Genomic DNA, 14,889 nt, shown 5'->3' on the forward strand with positions numbered 1-14,889 from the left:
AATACATAAATAAATAAGCAAAGTGTATAATCCAACATTTCCTTGAGTGAGTCTGGAGGAAGTATGGTCGGGTCATTCCCGTATCCCCAGGAAAATACCGTCAGTTTGGCCTTTGCACAGAAGTGGGGACGCATAGTCCATATTTATATACAGTCTATGTTTGAATCAGATAGCAACCTCTGCAGCAAAATAATTAAGCTAATTCATAAATGCCAAAACTACAAATGGCCACATGAGCCTGGCACTAAAATTGAATCAGTCCCGAGCTCAATGCTAAAATGTCCAGCACAAGTAAACATGGTTACCTGCCTGATACAATAACCGGTTTGGTCTCTATAGCTGATTTCTTCATTCATAACAACTGTATGGGTGGAGAGTTTCTTATATAACTCGCCTGTTTAAATTTTATCAATGCTTTATGCCTGTTAAGGGCGTGGCATATTTGAGTGACAGGTTGCTGCCATGTCAAGTTGCTAGCCCGGTCCACTTACACTCCCACCTCTTTGACCATTTGTGATTTAACCAGGTGTTAGGTGGAGTCAGACGCTGCCAAGATGGCGGTGGCCAGAGTCTCCCTTACTGGGCTTCAAAACCACTTTTCAGAAAACGTATGGGTGCCGTCACAGAGCGTATGTCCATCTTTATACTGAATAGAGTCAATGGTTTACGTGGCGCTATCACCTCATCCTGTTTCCAGTCTTTATGCTAAGCTAAGCTAAGCTAAGCTAACCAACTGCTGGCTCAGAACTTTCTTTTTAACAGACAGAGAGTGGCCTCCTCTTTTAATTCTTAGCAGCAATGCAAATAAGGGAATTCCCCAAAATGTTTTTCAAGGATGCAGATTGATTTTCTCAAGTTGGCTCGATATTGAGAAAGCGAATCCTTGAGGATGTCTGCGTTTCTTGAAACCCCCCGTGTGTATGCTATGGGCTAAAAGGGTCACTCTGTGAAAAGGCCGAGACTTGGAATACATTTCTGCCTGGAGGAGACTGACTCACGTGGAGACCTCTAGTTGTCACATGCTGAGTTAGATTAAACACTTAAACAGATGACCGCTCTGGGATCTAAGCTTTAACTGAGCATGTACAATACAGCTAACAGCACGGTGGAGCTTGTGATCTATATTTGATCGGGTTGATGTAACTTGTGGTGCAACTAATGATTTCCTTCAGTGTAGATAAACCGTTATAGATATGCGTTTTCTCAATTTACTGATTTAGCCAAACCTGAGACTCTAGAACTAAATATTAATATATTTAACACTTAAGCTTTACTAACTATACAGGCAACAGTCTTGTCTTTTATTAATGGGAGCTCCATCATACAGATCCTTCAAGCTCTTTTTAAAGTGGAGAAGCAGACCCTAAAGAATAGTTTGACCCTTGTCATCCAAGATTATGTTTTCATAATTCTGGCTGCAGGCAGGTCATAAGGCGATCTAATACAGTATAACCTCTTGAGCTAATGATAGCAGTCGTTAGCATAGCTGCTAATGAAGCAGATTTCCACCAATGAACCATTCTATTCTGAAGAAACGACTTAGATGAACCCTGAAATTGCTAATATATTTTATTTCCGGCGGAGAAAGGGAGGATTATAAAAGAATCATGAGAGACTGAGAGTTTTACAGACAGCACAGTGACTTTTTGACTTCTTTCTTCAGCCGCTGTAGCTTCCAATAACACATGCACAAGATTTTCCAGCACAACACTTAGCGTGCCGACTCCCAGAGTCCAGTCTCTCCCACAGTTCCACCTGAAAGCTACACCTATCCAAGGTCTGGTATACGGGAGGCCGCTGGCATGGGAGTGAATGGTGCCAAACTTTGCTTTTCTTGGAAGAAAAACTACAATAATTGCTTTCAAAAGAGAGGAGTCAAGAGACTGCTTCCCGGCCTATTACCTGACTCCTCGAAAATGACTTCTGCTGAAGCAGAGAAAACGTCCCGTATCCTCTACAAGCGCCTGTGTGGCAACGATTTCTGACCGTCTTTAACTTTTTTTTTTATTGAATTTACAGATGTGTCTGAGCTCAAGAAATGTCCACTGCAGCTGAGTACAGAGACTTCTTGGAGGAATGTACTGGAGGAAAAAAAAAGAAATTAATCAAAGCCGGGAGAATTCATTAAAGACAGTTTAAAAGGAATTAATGAGAAATAAAGGCAAAGACGGGGCTTTGACTGAAGAGAACTTTTTCCTCTGGTGCTGTTCGTCTGTCCTGAACCTTGAAAGTGTACCAAGACGAAAAAAGAGAAGGTTGAACCAGCAGAATTCCTCTTGACAACCTTCCCACTGAGTAGAGAGGATCAGAATGCGGCAGTAGATGCAGGGAAGCTGATGGTCCACTGAGCAACCAAATTACCAGATGCATTTAATGAGCGGGGCTGATGGAAATGTTGTCCCGGCGCCACGTCCGTCCCGCGGAACACCTGCCAGCGGACAGAGGCCACTTTTCCTCATCGAAGTCACAAAGGTTCTGTCATCTCCTCCTCCCGCGTTCGTCATCTTCAGAGTCTCCTCGATTCCTAGAAAGGGAAGGGAAGTAGGCCTCGCTATGCACATCTTACTACAAACATCGTGATTTATGCCGCCACCTCGTAAAGATTTTATGAACACATTCGGATTTGGTTTCTGCAAATTCATCTTTTTTTTGGCAGAAGGACTCGACACATGTCTTGACTTCTCTGGGCTTCGACGGCGAGGTGCTGCGCTGCCAAACTCACTTTCTGTTCCCAGGGAGTCCACTCCATATCCCCGCATACCTCCTATCTTACTATTATTGATCACATTCTGTGCAGGATTTGTTTTCCTTTGCAAGCCAGCCTCCCTCTCTCTCCTGCACACACACACACACTCACATATAAAATGAAAAAAGGGAAACTGATAAGCTTTACTCCGTGTCGTGCGTCACAAAAATCAGTTTTCCGACTAACCGTGCCTCTTTCTTCGTGTGGGTTTTGTGTCATCATTAAGTGTGACCAGAATGTTTTTATTATTATCATACTTCATATAAAAATATGTTATATGCAAAGCTGTATTGTTCGTCGCCGTGCGCTGCGGAGGTGTTTCCTGAGAATACTGAAGCATTTAAACCTGTTATCTCCGACGCCAGGAACTTGCAGCGACACTGAGCCGACTAAAGATGATCTCACCATCTGTCACATGAGGACGCTCGGTGTGTCTGTCGATGTCCTTTACATAAACTCAATGACTCTGAGAGAGAGAGAGAGAGAGAGAGCGAGAGAGAGTGAAGGGAAGTGGGTTTAAATTCAGAAAATTATATGGAAAACTCAGCCTTGTGCTACCGCTTCTACAGACTGTGGTGTGATGTGTGTTCCCCCCAGCCTAACTATCTTAAGGTCTGCATTGCTTTTGAAAAAAAAAAAGAAAAGAAATTGATTGTTACTTACACCGATCAGCCACAACATTATGACCACTGACGGGAGGAGTGAATAACATTGACCATCCTGTGACAATTCCACGTTCTGCTGGGAAACTTTTAGACCTGGTATTCATTGGTGTGGAATGCCACCCCATAGCAATGACACTCCTTGATGGCAGCAGCCATCCCCAGCAGGATGCAGCCTGACACAGGAACACACACTTTAAGAACAACTCCAAAAAACATGAAGAACAGCACAAGGTGTTGACCTGGCCCCCAACTTCACTAGATCCCAAACTGATCAAGTATCTGTGGGATGATCCACAGAGGCCCCTCTCCTCAAGGGCCCCCCCCCCCCCACTAACAATATTCTGTTGCCAGACACCACAGGACACCCTCAGAAGGCCCATGTCCATTCTCTGATGATTCTACACAATATTAGGAAGGTGGTCATAATGTTATGCCTGATCAGTGTATGTAGAATTAAGTCTGTTCATTTGGATCTTTATTACTACTGTGTTCTTTTGGTTGTTTCTTCTTCTTCTACGACTTTAAATCTAATTCTCATAATCCTCATTCTCAGTATTTATACCTGTATGATTTATTGCATCTGTGTGTGTTTTAATCTTAAAAAAAAAAAAAACATTTTAATATATTTTATTGAACATTTGCGCTATATGAATGTTAGTGTTAAGAAAAGGTAGGAAAAGTGTGACAGCCATAGTGCTTAGCGCTGGTGATGTTCCCTGATGCCCGGTTCTTGATTCCTTTCTTTCATTCTTTTGTTTTTAAAAGCCATTTTGAAACTGTACATGCTGTATTGTGTTGAAATAAATATGCAGTGAAAGACTACAAGTTTCATTTCAGGTTATTTTTCGACTAGTACTTTACTTTAGTAAAGTACTTTAGTGCTTTAACTCTCAAAGATTTCAGTTATGAATGAGATCAGCAAGAAACTAGAGTGACCAAGAGTGTACAGCCACGCTACTACAGCTCTGTGAGGCACATCGATGCTATGTCACTGTGTCAGGTTGGAAAGCTAGCTTGGTAGCATTTGCTAATTAATGCTAAAGCTGAGTCAGAACAGCTGACAGTGGAAGTCAAAAGACAAGGTTCACTAAAGTAATTAGAATTCATATTCTGAGAACCACCCCCGTCCATTAGGAGAGAAAAATAAGTCCGAAGTGCACTCATCTGTTTTTTAATTGCATGAAAAGAGCAACCGGCTCTACACAGATCAGGCATAACATTATGACCACTTTCCTAATATTGTGTAGGTCTCCCTTGTGCCTCCAACAACAGTCGTGACTCATCAGAGAATGGACATGGGCCTTCTGAGGGTGTCCTGTGGTGTCTGGCAACAGAATGTTGTTAGTTGGGGGCCTTTGAGGGGAGGGGCCTCTGTGGATCATCCTACAGATACTTGATCAGTTCTTCGTGTTTTTTCTAAACCATTTTTGTGTGTATGCCTGTGTCAGACTGTGTCGGCCAGTTTCATAGCATCCCCTCTGATCCTTTTCATCCCATTCCCTCCTACACGTTTCATCCCATCCCCTCAACGGTTTTCATCCCATCCCCTCGACCAGTTTCATCTCATCCCCTCCAAGCATTTTCATCACATCCCTTTTGACTCTTTTCATCCCATATCCTCAACCCTTTTCATCCCTCCATCCATTTCTCTCACATCCTGTCTACTAATAAACATCTTCGCATTAGTTAAGACAGCGTTTTTGTGGCTGCTGCCATCAAGGAGTGTCATTGCTATGGGGTGGGGGTGTCTGGTCTGGTCTAGGTGGGTGCTACATGTCTAAGTAACATCCACACCAATGAATGCCAGGTCCAAAAGTTTCCCAGCAGAACACTGAATAGTCACAAGATGGTCGATGTTATTTACTTCTCCTGTCAGTGGTCATAATGTTATGCCTGATCGGTGTATGTCAGAGCAAATAGATGCCCAGGAATAAACAAATAAATAAATATAAAACTTTAGCCTAAAAGATGCAGCACACACATGGAGCCAGATGCTGCTCTAGGCTGAGACTATAAATCTAACAGTGAAGTAAATTAATTCATATCGTATCATAACATTAATCATTTTGAACCTTTATAAATCCTCCTTCTGCATGTGCATATTAACGTTGCTGTTTAACATACAGAAGCAGGCTAATTATGTAAAATTATAACTGTGTCTCAAACTCTGGGAGCTGTGAATCATGTGTCCTTCACAGCTCGACGATATTAACTGTAGTTTCTTCAAATAATGAATATGTAAAGCTGTTCAACTCACGACACGGAGATCTGACGCCTCCGGTGTTTTAACAGAAGCAGAATGAACACGCTGTCAGCTGAACACGGTGGAGCCGAGAATATATTTATTCTTATTTTAGCTCATTATAATCACAAATGTAAATAAAACCAACAATTTGAGCATTACAATTAAAATATTTTCTAAACTTCTATGTTCCAACAGGACAAGGGGAGCCAACTCGGATCCAAACAGCAGGTGGCACTGTGCGCTGACTTCTTATTAAAGGTTATCTTGTCTGGGCATGCCTTGACATTCACCGTGTGCGCATGTGCACACAAACACACACACAAATGTAGGTTGTTTCCATGACATGAGGCCTCCTCTCGGACTTGTGTGTGTCCATTGAGGCCTGGCACCCTGCAGCCAGCTACACCCCGTCTGACAACGCTCACCCGAGAGGCCGCGAGACTCGGATTCCAATTGTCGTTCTGTCGCTTGCGGTTTCTGCTTGATATGCGTTGCATTAGCCCTCCTTCTTCCCACGGCATAGCATGAATGCTGAGTTAATTTTTATCTATTCTGGTTTAGCATCGACACCCAGCCATGCGAACCGTGTCCCGGGCCGGATGTCATCTGTCCCGGGAAGGACTCAAGCGGCTGCAGGCTCTCTCTCCCGGGCAGGCCTCCCTCTTCCCCTCCAGACACACTGCACACACACACACACACACACACACACACACACATATCCCTGGCACGGCCCGAGCCCTCTCGCCCCTTCTAATACGCCCCACCCCGCTCGCCTCTGGACAACTGCTCTGACTCAAACGGATTAAAGATGACTCTCTTCTCTCACTTTCTTTTTTTTTCACCCTCTCTCTTGACTTCTCTTTTCTTTCCATGCCGGATGAAAGGCCTCCCAGACACCCACTCCATGCGCATACCATTCAGGCCAGGACACACAGGAAGTCTATGTGCTGCGAGAGGAGAGAGAGAGAGAGACAGAGTGGGGATGGGGAGGGGGGTTGCAGGGTGGGAAGTGGCGGAGGAAAGAAGGGAGGGAGGGAGGGCGAGCGCTTAGCACAGAGGGAGAAAAGCAGGGAATGAAGAGGGGGGGGGGGGGCGAGAGAGAGAGGGGCTAAATGCAAGTCATGTGAAGCTCATGAGAACTAACCTACAAAAGTTGGAATCTTGTTTTCCTTTCACCAGCTCTCAACTGTTCTCTGTCTCAGTCTTTCAGGTTCCCAGTCTGTTTATGTGCGGCAGCTACGCTTCCTTTCTCCTTAGCTCAGTTCAGATGGCGAGAGCGAGAGGAATCTTCTTCTAAATACCCTCAAACAGAAGTTACTGCCAGGCTTTAATTGACTGAGGCAGTGAATCTCGCTCGCACACAACTGCCTGCGAGTGTATTGTAATTGCCGCACTTTGTTATGAACTCTGGGCGCAGTAAATCCAAGCCACCGACGGCAGTGAGATGAATTCCTTACAGTTGTTTAGAAAATCCTTTTTTTTTTTTCTCCCCCTTCTTCTTCTTCTTCTTCTTTGCAAACGGCGCCATGCCATTTAGTTATGAGATTACCCTCAGCCAAAATTTGCCATGGAACTGTGAATAATTGCATCACGTGGAATGGAGCTCTCGGTGCATTTGTTGCTTTTACAGAGTGTATTGCTTCAGTGTGTGTGTGTGTGAGAGAGAAAGAGAGAGTGAGTGGGCGGTTGGGTGGTTGGGTGGGGGGGCTGCAGCCCCGGCTCACAGGGTACGGCGTCACGTCGCATGCTTTAAATTACTGTACATTTGCGGCTGGTAGACAGTCGGCTGCCAACTGTCTCTCAGTGGATCAGACAGCTAACATCAGCACTGTGGTTCTGCCACGAGTCCTCCTTTAATTCCCTCTCACTCTCTTTTTCCAACGCGCTCGCTTTCTGCCAAAGCTCCTCAGACCACAGTGTCTCGCTTTCTGTCCCTTTCAGACGCAAATGCCGCTCCTCGGGTACACAGATCAGGCGTAACATTATGACTACTGGCAGGAGACGTACAGCAAATATCACTGACCGTGTTGTCACGATACAAAGTTCTGCAGGGAAACTTTTGGACCTGGCATTCATTGGTGTGGATGTTACTTAGACATGTAGCACCCACCTAGACCAGACCAGGCACCCCCACCCCATAGCAATGACACTCCTTGATGGCAGCAGCCACAAAAACGCTTTAGGAACAACAACAAAAAAACATGAAGAACAGCACAAGGTGCCAAATTCACTAGATCTCAAACTGATCAAGTATCTGTGGGATGATCCACAGAGGCCCCTCCCCTCAAAGGCCCCCCCACTAACAAAATCCTGTTGCCAGACACCACAGGACACCCTCAGAAGGCCCATGTCCATTCTCTGATGAGTCACTTGGAGGCACAAGGGAGACCTGCACAATATTAGGAAGGTGGTCATAATGTTATGCCTGATCTGTGTGTATATATATATATATATATATTCAAGTGTTTTTACAGTTGTTTATGCTGTTAGCTACAGGAAATGAAAAAAAAAAATAAAAATCTCACGGATGAAGACTCAAGGGTCATAATGTTATGGCTGATCGGTGTGTGTGTTATTTATTCAAGGCTTTTCTCTCCTAAATCACAGCGTAAACAAAAGAATACAGACACTGACACCCACTCACATTCCAGTGCGTGGCTCACACAAACACACACATTTGTCAGCGTGTTTACACAGTTCACCCGGCAGCTAATCTGTAGCCCTGCTGACTGAAGCCTGCCGTCTGTCGAAAAAATGCTCGAGCGAAAAAAAGAAAAAAGAAAAGCAGAATCAGGTGACTAATCAGGCCACATTACAGCAGCGGCATGATCACTGCTGCTCCTGCTCCTTCCCACCGCCGGGGCCCCTCCTGTGGATCCTGCCCAGGTGGTGCCAGGGAAAGTACTGATGACATCACCTCCAAAGGGTTTCAACAAATACAAGCATTCCTCACCCGGCCATAATCCACCGTGTTAATATACAGCCAACTTCAACCAGACAAAACCAGCCGGGAAGCTTTTCCTCTCATGCCACCGCTTGCTCTCTCCCGCGCCTTTGCTTTCTCTCATCAGGCCGACTTTTAACCCCACCTTTCTTTTCTTTTTTGTTTCCAGCTTAAAAGCAAACACCTCAAACTGTGTGAGTTAGGAAGTGTTAACTGGTCTGACAATAAGACACTTGACAGTATATTTCCAGTATATTTTGCCAGGAACTCCCACGCCATCTGTCTTCTTTTGTCAGATGACTTTAGGAACTTGGCATGAGTTGATTTCTTTTTTTGTTTTTTCTCATTGGTACTAAGGGGTCATTGTTTTAAGGACACTCAGAGGTACTCTTTGAAAAAACATCCTTTATTACTGAGGACTCAGCTTGGATCATATACTGTTTGAAGAAACTATTTTAAAACCATTTTAAAGATTACCTGGAATTGCATCATTTTTATATATAATTGATAATAATATTTTATTTCATCACACTAAAAGAATGGCCTGTTAACAGATTTAACCCATAGACTGTATAAATAACCTTTTAAATCCGGAAGTGGCACGTTTGCGCAAGCGCACTTTGGATTACCGTAATACGTCACGGTTTGCGTCACCGGAAAAATTCCAACGGTTTCTGAAAGCCAATATGTTGCGCTTTACAGCCAGTAAGGTGTCATTACGGTAACTGAACTTGAAACTCATATAACGGCCAGTGAACTGTAAATAACTGCTCGATATTTAAAGTTAGTAAAGTATATTATGGAAAAATAGACAAAATAACTCACAAATCATTTTGAGGCTTAGGTGTTAAATGGTAAAAGTCATGACAGCATATAGGTTACACTCTTGCTAGCAGCGCATTTAGCCAAGTTAGCATCGTCAATGTGAGCCTGTTAGCATGCTAGCATAGGTAGTTAGCTCACATTGAGTGTAATGTAGACGGTTAAATTGGGTTTATGGTCACATGTCACATCTACTACTACTACTACTACTACTACTACTACTTCACTGTTAAAAAAATTCAAAATTCCTCGTTTTCTTTTGCTTAAGCTCACCATGGTGGTTAGCTTGTTGCTTAGCTTTGCACAATTTAGCTTTTTAGCATTGCTGTCAGATCTCCACTGTGTTTTACAGACCACAGCACGGTAATGACTTGCAACTGTGCGCCCTGCAACTGATTAACGTGCTGTTACCCATTTTATCACCAATTAACCAGCTGGTAGTGCAGACTTGTAACCCAACATGTGTCTACTTCACACGTCTAGTAACTGTGGAGCAGATTTAATTAATTGTCATGTTGGGTTGTTTTCTGCCTCACCTTTGAATGTATAAGTCAGTTTTTGCTCTGGTTTTGGTAGCCACCACTGATCCAGGGCTAACCTAACACATGCTATGTGTTTTTATCTCGGATCCCGCTGAGTGTAGCCTAGATGTAGATGTCTACACCAGTTATAGCGTTATGCTCTGCATAATAGACTCTGCGTACAACGTAGATGCATTTATCTTGGGCTGTTTGTTCCTTTTTATGTAGTTTTATCTAAATAAACCTTTTTTTAACATTGCCTTTGGGTCTCCACTTTATGCTGCAGACCACAAGCTGGTAACTTAAAGTTAATTTCCTCCTGTAATGACCTTTCAGCTACAGATTTTTTGCTCTATTTTTGGTCTCCACCACTGATCCAGCGCTAACTTTGACTGGAAAGGTTTCTTAGAGGCTTTAGCCATGTTAGCAACAGTATAGGCCTGTTGGTATGATCCCCTGGCTTTTTTAACAAATGCCGCCACGTTGAGTTTAAGTGAAATATCGAAATATTGAACAACTATCGTATGGATTTCCACACAATTTGGTGCATGATTATTTGCATTAATAAATTTAAAAAGGCTATCAATTGGCACCACCATGAGATCGCTTATCTTTCGTGCTAGTCAAGCAAATGTTTCCATGCTAACATGCTTGCATACCATCAGTATCTTGTCGTTGTTAGCATGCATTTTGTACCTAAGTACATCCTTACTGAATATTTAGCAAGGATGTGCTTCTTTGTCTTGTTTTACTTGAATCAGTTCACTGATGTTACCCAAAAGGGCACAGATGAAAGCAGTGACAGAGAACCAGAAGAATCCGAAAAGTAATTTTACACCCCGGTGGATAATTCTTTTCCCGCAAACGCCCCGTTTCAAGTAGTCTTGTGATGTGTCCGTATGAAAACATTGATTCTTGCCGCTGTGAGTCCAGTCCCTTTGTTGGTGCCTTTTGCATCGTATAACGCCACTCACGCTAATGTGCGTTCAAGCCACTTGTGGACGTATGCGTGAGAAGGAGAATGACTGGATACCGAACCAATGTCATGCTCCGATCCTCCACACAGATGAGAGGAGGATAAACAGTGTCATCAGCTCCTGTGTCAGGCCGCGGCCTCGCATCTCAGCGCAGCAAATTCACATTGTGAACTTTCACCTTTGACTGTAAAAACAAGCAGTCCATACCCTCTGGCTGTTGTTGTTGTTGTCATTAGAAGATCTTGGAGAAAGCTTTGTACAGAGTGTACGCTGGAGCCAGATCAGCCTCCTTTACAAATGTTGTTACTGTTGTCTTAACTCAGGAAGGCACTGACTCACGGTGCATGACTGCCACAGATAAAAGATGAAACTCAGCTTGATGACCTAGCATGTCTTATCTCGAATAAAGTAGCTGGGGTGATGCAAGGTCACATGTTCCTGCTGCTCAGAGAATGTGGATCCAACTTAACACAGCTCTCCTGTTTCCTGCTCTGAGGCCTCAATGCCACTATTAGTCCTTTTAATAAATTAGGAAATGAAATCTCGATAAATAACAGAACTTACGTAAGAGTAACGCTGCGGTGAGACAAGACCTTTTGTGTTGCTGTTGATTCAGTCCAGTAACCCCCGAACAACAGCATCAGTTAAAGCTCCTTGACGTTTTTTTTTTTCTTTTTCTCGTTAACCTTCCTAAACAGCAAGTGAAACAATACCCAGCAGGCGTCACAAGATAAGATTCTGACGCTCAGGAAGGTTTCCCTTCCCTTTATTTTTTCTGCCTTTTCCTCTGCAGGTCATTTCTGTGAAAAAAAAAAAAAAAAAAAACTCACCACCATCTGCTACGCAAACACCTACAGATATACAAACACACAGACACAGGCCATCACACAGCTCCCACACAGGATATGCAAATGCCTCCTGACGCACAGAGCCTCCAGCCACTACAACCTCTTTCACTGGCGAAACTGATAGATTGTACAGATATTTGTTTTTGCTCACAGTTTGAACTAATCAACCCAGCGGCCATAAATACAGACTTGCTCAGGATAAGCCTCCAAATAACTCAATCATACACTTCCTGTTTTTGTGCACGTAGCCGGCGACCTCAGAAGGAGGAGCGCAGGATGTGCTCCGAGTGGAAGATACAGCTACAGATTTCCTAGACAGTTCTAATTGAAACATATGTTTTAACTTCGGCAGGAGCAGATAAGTTGCGTGTGTTGCGCAACCGTACTGTCTGATTGTCTTCTTCTATTTGTGTTTCCCCTTTTTTTTTTTGGCTCCAGACACTCTTATTATTGTCTTTTTTGTCCGTTTGGAGCTTGAAGCTTCACCGCATCCCGCTGAAGCAGTGAAGTAAACAGTTGCTTGTGTGTGAACTGGGAAGTCAATATTTTTTTTCTCTGCATGTTTGGCTGCAGCGGTCATCGCCAGTGTTTAATTCAGCTGCACCAGCTGAATCACAGATTACAGTAAACTCGCCTACACTATGTGCTCCCTGCTGTGCAGTCATGCCTATCATGCCTCTGGTCACAAGATATTAGACTAATCACGGATGTATATTTCATAATAGCGCGTCTTCTGAGGACTTGCTGAATGAGCAGTGAGACATACGGCCAGACGTTTACTCTAAATGTGTCGAGGAGTTGCTCAATCCTTCCTTTCAATCACACCACTGTGCGACCGAGTGGCAGGCCTGTGATTTGTGTGCACACTAGCTGCTTGGCTCTGTTTGTTTATCTGTTTGTTTGTTCATTAAATGAACCCAGCCTCGCCCAAATATCTCCTTCCTCCCTAGATACGAAGGCCGTGGAGCCACTTCAGATGAGATCTTGTCGGCCGGAACTGCGTTTGAGAGGATGTTTGTTATTTGATGCAGTTGAGTTTAAAACGGAGGAATAATGTTATGGCGGCATTAAATAGTGGCCGACTGAACAAAACAGAGTGAGAAAACAGCTGTTCCTCTCCTGGTCGCGTTAAAATCACTTCATACCAGCGGAGTTACCTCTTTTCCTCCACGTGCACATGGACCGTGTGTCGCTGCCACACGTTTGGGGTCATTCGTTCACGTGTGTTGCAACAAGTTGCACATTAGCAGGTGATTACTAGCAGGTTACACATTATATAGGCTAGTTAATGAGGCTGGAGCGTCTAACCAGTGAGGGAATGTTTTATTAAAGCATGGTGTCAAACCACCAACTCTTAAAACTCAACTCGGATAACATTTGGGAAAATAATAAGAACGGTGCCGCCCTTAGTTTATTTGCTTAGTTTTGGGAGCATTTCATCCGTTATCTGTAACTGATGCAGTGGGTCACCCAGCCCAGCTGTACACCCCGGATAGAGACGAGCAACAACTAACACTCTCATGCACATCTAAGGGCAAAGCAGAATCAACAGTTAATCTAACATGCACATATTTGGATCGTGGGATGAAACCGGAGCGTCTGCAGAAAACTCAACTTTCACACTGGAAACAGCACAGCAGTTCCAAAAACACAACCTTCCTGCTGCGAGGTGATGGCCTTTATTAGTTTCTGACTCAATAAAAAAGTGGAGAGGAAAAACAGATCCACAAAACCTCTGTATTTCTGTATAACGTCTTTAAGCGAATAACAGATTTATGCTATTCTATGTCAGGTGAAAGCTACACCAAGCTCAGTTAAATTATGCTATGCTATGCTATGCTAGATAATCAATGGGCCCACAGAATTAGGACAACATGTGCAGTGGGCAAGTAAAAATACTGCAGCAAACAATTCATTTGAATATGTCAGCAGTTCAGCGTGCAGGAAATATTGGTAAGTTACACATTAGATAGGGAAGTTAATGAGACAGGAGTGAGTAACCGGTGAGTTGCATGATGACTGGCCACCCTCTTGATTTATTGTTTTGTTTTGTTTTGTTTTTTTGTTGCCATAGATATTCAAAAACCCAGAAAACCACTATTTCTGATCTGTATCTTTGACCTAATAACATATTGGTGGCACAGTGGTTAGCGCTGGTGCCTCGCGTCATCAAAAAACATGGGTGCTCGACTCCACGTCACGTTGGCCCACAGTGACGTAGGACTAACCCTCCATGCGACCGTGTAATTTCCATTTCCACATTGTATAATGACAAATAAAGCACTTTACTTACTTACTTACTTGTGTGTATGCTTTTCTATGTGACATCCTTCTTATATCTAATGTTCACCTGAACAAAAAACTGGACTGGACCACGCTAGCGCACTTTACAATAAAGCAAAGCCAAAGCAGACTCTACAAGCTGAGGTTAGCTTTAATTAACTCTGTGGAGGCATCAGCCGTCTTCTGTGGGGGCTGTGGAACTAGTGAGTAGACCTGTGCTGTGTGAAGGAGCGTTACCTACCGCAGGTCCTTCCTTCCTGCTGCAGCTGTGAGGCCGTACGACCAGGCCTGCTCCCGGTAGTCCACGCGTACGCTGGACAATCTCAACACAAACCATAACATCTTTAAAATCTGTGCAATAACTTGCTGTGTTTACATATTTCAGTCACGGACTCCTCCTACCCAAATGCACCACAGCACCAATCTTTTAATGTATTCGTAACCTCTGCACCTCTGTATATTGTGAGTTCTTGTGCAATATTTGTTCCTTTTTCTTTTTATGCATCTTGCTTTTATTTTTTTATATATATTTTTATATTACTTTTTATTCTGTTTGTATTTGACTCCTTGCAACCGTCACTTTGTGGGAGCAACAGCAACAAAACTATTTCCTTAAAGGATTAATAAAGTATTCTGGGCCGACTGGGGCCTTTCTGTGTGGAGGGATGCATGTTCTTGCATGAAACCTGGGCGGTGAGGTGATTAGCACTGATCCCTCACAGCGGGAAGGTCCCAGTTTCGAATCCATGGGCCGACTTGGGCATTTCTGTGTGGAGTTTGCATGTTCTCCCTGTGTCTGCGTGGGTTCTCTCCAGGTTCTCCGGCTTCCTCCCACCGT

This window comes from Chelon labrosus, assembly GCF_963514085.1.
Source record: "Chelon labrosus genome assembly, chromosome: 22".
NCBI classification, from domain to species: domain Eukaryota; kingdom Metazoa; phylum Chordata; class Actinopteri; order Mugiliformes; family Mugilidae; genus Chelon; species Chelon labrosus.